We start from the raw sequence: 6,632 nt of genomic DNA, 5'->3' as shown, positions 1-6,632 counted from the left end.
GCGAGATGGCTCAGCGGGTAAGAGCACTGACTGCTCTTCCAAAGGTCCTGAGTTCAAATCCCAGCAATCACATGGTGGCTCACAACCACCCACAATGGGATCTGGCGCCCTCTTCTGGTGTGTCTGAAGACAGCTACAGTGTACTTACATATAATAAATAAATAAATCTTAAAAAAAAAAGAAAGAGTTGCTTTGGCTGGGCAGTGGTGGCGCACGCCTTTAATCCCAGCACTTGGGAGGCAGAGGCAGGTGGATTTCTGAGTTCGAGGCCAGCCTGGTCTACAAAGTGAGTTCCAGGACAGCCAGACCTACACAGAGAAACCCTGTCTCGAAAAAACAAAAAACAAAAAACAAAAAACAAAAAAAAAAGAGTTGCCTTGGTGCCTTGGTTATAATGTCTGTTTACAGCAGTAAAACCCTAACTAAGACAGTAAGATAACTATAGATAAATAATAGAATTTTAAAATATTGAAACCAAATATTCATTCAAAATTTAATTCTTTATGCAGAAATAAACAGGTCTAACCCATTAGTATGCAAATTTGCTTTGTCTTTTTAAGAAATGGTAATGTTTGGGGGGCCAGAGAGATGGCCCAGTGGTTAAGAGCATTGGCTATTCTCACAGAGGACTCTGGTTCAATTCCCAGCACCCAGATGGCCTCTTACAACTGTTTGTAACTCCAGTTCCGGTGCATCGGACGCCTTATTCTGGCTTCCTGGGGCACCAAGTGCATGCATGGTATACTTGAATATATGCAGGCAAAGCACTTGTACCGGTACATTTAAAAAAAAAAATCTTAAAACTATTAGAAACTATTACAACGGTTTTTGGTTCATGCCAGGGCCACAATCACCTTGTGACTACTACTTTTTAGAAACCTCCATCTGTACCTGCAGTGCTCAACCCTGGAGAGCTTCCCAGGGGCTCACAGCTTCTGCTGAGCTGGACCTTAGCAACGCATTGCAGGGTTTTATTGAGGGGAGTTGAGGGAAAGAGCCCAGGACGTTGACTGCTCAGCCTTGAATGAGGACCACGCTTGCGCAGTGGGCTCAGACACCTCAGAAGCTGTCTTCCTACTGGGGATAGATGTGTTCCTAGAGTACGGGGTTCTTCTAGCCAGGTTTCATGGTTTATTTTCCCTCTCATAACGCCTGTCAGGAAGCCAATTCACACTAGTGGCCTATGGTTTTCAGTTCCTGGGGTTCTGTGACTGTCTCTGTTTGTACTGACCTCACTCCAGATCACTCTTAGCTTTCATTACTCATTTCCCCCTTTCTTTCTATTTCTTTCTTCACGTTTTAACTCTAAGATGAGTTCCTTTAAAAAAAAATTATCATTTCTTCAGGCAACCACTTGAGGAACATGAAGATAAGCTGCCTTGGAGAATGGATATGAGGTGATTACCTCAGTGTGTTCGGAGCAGAGAAGAGCTGGATCTTCTAGTCTGCAGGCGTCAGCCTTCTGGGATCACCTAGGATGGATGGGGTCTACAGCCATCTTTGTCCCTGGCATGACCTCCTCATCCCAGTGATGGATGGACTGGGCTGTGATCTTGGAATTTGACCCACATCTCCCTTTAACCTGTGATGGATGGCCACTTGCTATGCACATAGCTCTTCAGAGCAGAGGCAACAACCAACCTGTCATCTAAAAGGGGAGATTTATGACTGTTAGCTACAAGAAGTGTTTTTACAGAGGGATAATTGGTTGCTGGGGTGACAGTCACACCGCAGCTGGTGAGACGGATGCCTGCTCCCTCCTTCCTTCATGGTGGGGGAGCTGAGGTCCATAGACAGAAGTCGAAGTCGGGGGCGAATGGCAATTGTTAACCTGGAGGATACATGTTCTTCCTTTGAATCTGTTTTGTGCATTCTTTTGAGCTGGACAGTAGCGCCAAATAATGGTCTCAGTTGCGTTGTTTCTTTAGATCATGTCAGAAAGTGAAGAAATAATCTCTCTCTCTCTGTGTCTCTCTCTGTTTCTCTCTGTGTTCCTGTCTCTCACTCTGTGTGACTGTGTCTCTCTTTCTTTCTTTCTGTGTCTCTGTGTCTGTCTGTCTGTCTGTTTGCCTGTCTGTCTGTCTTTCTCTTGGACAAGGTCTCATGCAGTCCAGGCTGGCCTCTGCCTCCCAAATGCTAGAATGCCAGGAGCGTTCCACCAGGCCTGATTTATGCAACGAATGGACTGGAACCCAGGGCCCCAAGCCCACCAGGAATATTAGTCACATTTCTTCTTGTGACAAAATACCCAACAAGAAGCACCCTCAGGGAGAAAGTTGTTATTCTGACTCACAGTTCTGTCCATCAAAGTGAGGGAGACTTGGCTTCAGGCCTGGAAAGCATGGTAGGGCCATCTGGTTTACATCGCTTAGGGGTCCAGGAAGGAGAGAGAGAGTGACAGAGAGACAGAGAGAGGGAGGGAGACAGAGAGACAGGGAGAGAGAAAGAGAACAGGAACTGGCGAGGGCTATCAAACCTTAAGGCCCTCCCCACTGATCCACTTTTTTTGAGAAGGCTCCATTTCATAAAGGCTCCACCACCTCCCCACACAGCACCACTAGCTGGCAACCATGTGTTTAAACACATTAATCTATGAGGCCTGTTTTTAAAAAAAAGAGTATATTTCTTTATTTATTGGGTTGGGTATGTGGAGGTTAGAGGACAACTTGTAGAAATTGGTTCTCTTCTTCCACCATGTGGGGGGCCTGGGGATTGAACTCAGGTTGAGGCAAGTGCCACCATCTTGCTAGCCTAAGGCATTTCTTATTCAAACCACGATACTGTGTAATTACTTCAGCAACTAAGCTGTGCCTCCAGCCCAAGGGATGGTCTTCCCAATTCCATGTGATGAGGTCCATGTCCTGGATTTCCCATGGGTGGAACTTGGAATTGACATCTTCCCTTGGCTCTTGGCTCATACAGCAGGTAAACATTGAGACCACAGAGAAGTGATCACACTACTGTTTAGACACTGTGAGGATCCGCAGAGATGGACCACACCGGGGCCATTGTATTAGTTACTTTGGTGTTACTGTGACAGAGTGCCAGACACAACCACCTGAGGGAAGAAAAACGGTTTTCGTTTGTTTCTGTTTTTGCTCACAGTCATGGGCTTCAGACCATCATAACGGGGAGGACCCATCAGAGTGGCTCTGTCCTGATGACAGACATGCAGTAGCGTGAAGCTGTTCCATCATGATGGACCAGGAAGCTGAGAATGGGCAAAACCAAGGGTTGGGCCGGGCCATGACTTCAACCAACCCACATCTTAAAGACTTCACAGCTGGTCAACGGGGATGCCCTCCAGGGGACAAGCATTCAAGACATGAACCAGAGGAAGCATTTCAGAGTGTTTCCCAGTTTCTTTGAACGAGAAACAGGGGCATTGCCCTCATTGTGGCACAAGTTGTATTTTTTGCCATTCTTACTTTTCTGCAGTTAGTGTTTCCGAGAGCTACCTGAGTCCTTCTGGAACAACATGGGCATAAATAAGTGATAGCTTATTTTATTTTATGCACATTGGTGTTCTGCCTGCTTGTATGTCTGTGTAAGAGTGTCAGGTCCCCCAAGAACTAGAATTACAGACAGATGTAAAATGCTATGTGGGTGCTGGGACTCGAACTTAGGTCCTTTGGAAGAGTAGCCAGTGATCTTAATGGCTCTCTATTCCCAAATTGATTTAAAAAAAAAAAAAACCAACCAAACAAGCAAACAAAACAAACCAGGATGTTAATAGGAATGGAGACATAAAAAGAGGTTGATGCTAGAGGATTGTGAAGTTAGGGCTAGCCTGGGCTATATAGCAAGGTACGTGTGTCCAAAAGAAAATAAAATGCCCAGAAGCCTATTGCCTGGGTACACCCCTGCTGTAAGCTCCTTTCCAGTCCTGATGTAATACTAAGTGTTGGCTATATTTTCTCCTTCTGAGCTCCTGCTGTAGGGGGAAAGAGGGTATATTTTAAAGTTTGAATTGAGATCAAGACTCTAAATGAGAACAAAATAATCTATTAAAATTCATACATTCACTTGGTTGTTCAACAAATGCATATTCTGCTTCTGCTTTCTTCCAAGGCTGAGTGTCAAGCGCTGAGGTACCAGGAGATCAAACAGTTCAGCTGGGGCTGCAGCCTGGTGTGCAGTTGGCACAGGTTATCCTCTTTACCGGCGCCAGCTCATCTGTGCCGCGCTACGCGGGAAGGGTGTTGAGGTCGGTCAAACTGACTTCTCAGTTTCAGGCAGAGACCCTTTCTCAGGCGGCCCCCGCCCCCACCTCTCCAAGGGACAGAAGAATCAGGGCGGTGCTGAGAACCAGAAGTGAAATCCCGGGGGACAGTCTTGTGAACTTATGCACTGTCATCTCTGGAGTCTGAGACAATGCGAGCTCAGCTGCTTCCAGAGCACTCTGTGGCTCTGCAGGGCGGGTGGGACCTGAGCCCCCACAGTTGCTTTGCCCAGCTGGACAGCAAGACCAGCAAATGATCTTTTATGTCCCACCCCCACCCCCCACATAGAGCAGGTGGCCAGGAAGCCAGGCTGGTTTCACTCCGGGCGTCATCAACTGCGCACTGAACCAGCAGATAACCAACCTCATTCACGTGGGTCTGGGCCCTGCCAGGCAGCTTAGCTGTTGTGTGGCCCTAGGCAAACTTCTATCACCTCTGAGTTTTCCTTAGTCATCTATCAGAAGCGGCCAGGAACATCTTGTGTGTGTGTGGGGGGGGGAAGGTGTCTGGTAGGTGAGCCATTTCTGTGGTTCTCTCATTTTTCTGACCTGGATTGGGGCTTCTTAAGACTTCCCACTTGTAACCTCTTTTTTAAACAAGATTTTCTTTTTTTTATGAGCCTCTGTGTATAGGCATATAAAATAGATGTCCAAGTCGGACATCTACTAAACTACATCATGAAGGCATTTATTTTAAAACAATCCTTTGGTATACCCATGATTTTGCCATTTACTGAAGGTAAAAAACCAAATTTACATACACCAGGAATGGATGTACCTGGCCTTCCCCTCCCCTCCGTTTTTTTCTCAGGAAGAACTAAATCTTGGGTTGAGGAAATGGGTTTGTTGGTAAAGTCCTTTTTATACATGTAAAGTGTGGGATCTTGAATTTGATCCTTCAGAACTCACGTAAAAACAAAAACAAGAACAAAACAAACAAACAAACAAAAACCCAAAAAAACCCAACAAAACAACAACAACAACAACAACAACAAAACAAGCTGGGGATGCCAAGCCTAGTGTTACACCCTTTGAACCTGAACACTTGGGAGTCAGAGGCAAGACAGATCACTGAGTTCGAGGCCAGCCTGGTCTACAGAGTGAGTTCCAGGACAGCCAGGGCTACACAGAGAGACCCTCTTTCAAACAAAACAAAACAAAACCCAGAACGCCCCCCTCCCAAATCTCATAAAAAAGCTGGGTATGGGTGTGCCCTCTTGTAATGTCAGTGTTGGGGAGGTGAAGGCAGATGGACCCCTGGGGCTCCCTGACCAGTCAGTCTAGCCTGTGTAGCAAGCCCCAGGTCCCAGTGAAGCCCTGTCTCAAACATCTCATCCGCATCGGTCAACAAAGACAAACTGCCTGAGGGAAGTACCTCTGGCCTTCTGCTGTACTTCCTTATACTTCCATGTGCGCACACACACCCCAGTCAGTTCTTGAATGAGTATTTCAGACCTTAGGACATCTTCAGTGCTACTCAGAGCTGACATGTCTATTTTGTAATTGTCAATTACACGAGAAGGATTTGTCACATAAATACATGGTGTAAAATGTCAAAAGTATCTTTTGAGACATTTCAGAAATTATTGTGAATCCTGTCCTAATCCCAATCCCATATTATTTTAACAATTTATGGTGTTTGTGTGTGCATGTGTGTGTGTGTGTGTGTGTGTGTGTGTGGTGTTTGTTTGTTCCACAAATCCCATTGTGAGAGCCCATGAGCCTGTACTTATGTGGAGTCCAGAGCAGGGCATTGAGTGTCTTTCTCTGTTGTCTCCTCCTTACTGGTTTGAGATGGGGGGCAGGAGAGGGGGTGTCTCCAACTCAACTGGAAGCTCACTGGCTGTCTGGCCAGCTGCTCTAGAGCTCCATCTGTCTTTATGCCCCAGTACTGCAGGTATAGACATGTACAGCCAGGCCTTTCACTTTAAAAAAAAATTTTATTTACATCCCAAATACTTCCCGGTCCCCCCCCCCCACTGAGTTTCTTCCCCACGCCCCCCTTCGCCTCTGAGAGGGTTCCCAGGCATTCCCCGACTCTTTTTTTTTTTTTTTTAAGACAGTGACAGGCTTTCACTGTAGTCTTGTCTGGCCTGGAACTTGCTGTGTAGACCAGTCTGGCTTTGAATTCACTAAGATCCACTTTCCTCTTTCTCCTGAGTGCTGGGATTAAGGGCGTGAACCACCAAGTCTGGCTGGTACACTTCCCCCATCCCCTCCCCCTGCCCAGAGTTTCTCTGTGTAGCCCTGGCAGTCCTGGGACTCACTCTGTGGACCAGGCTGGCCTTGAACTCACAGAGATCGGTCTGCCTCTGCCTCCTGAGTGCTGGGATTAAAGGCGTGCGCCACTGACATCTGGCATGGGGCTCCAGTTTTTTTTTTTTTTTTTTTTTTTTTTTTTTTTTTTTTT

At 46.4% G+C, this 6,632-nt stretch overlaps 1 pseudogene; it reads left to right on the top strand.

Annotated features, from left to right (window-relative positions):
• Positions 1-2,825: 2,825 nt before the first annotated feature.
• Positions 2,826-6,632, top strand: part of LOC110318057 — a 6,065-nt pseudogene continuing 2,258 nt past the window's right edge.

The sequence above is a fragment of the Mus pahari genome, chromosome 3 (assembly GCF_900095145.1).
Source record: "Mus pahari chromosome 3, PAHARI_EIJ_v1.1, whole genome shotgun sequence".
NCBI classification, from domain to species: domain Eukaryota; kingdom Metazoa; phylum Chordata; class Mammalia; order Rodentia; family Muridae; genus Mus; species Mus pahari.
The sequence above is the reverse complement of the archived record's forward strand: the minus strand, read 5'-3'. Positions and strand labels throughout refer to the sequence as shown.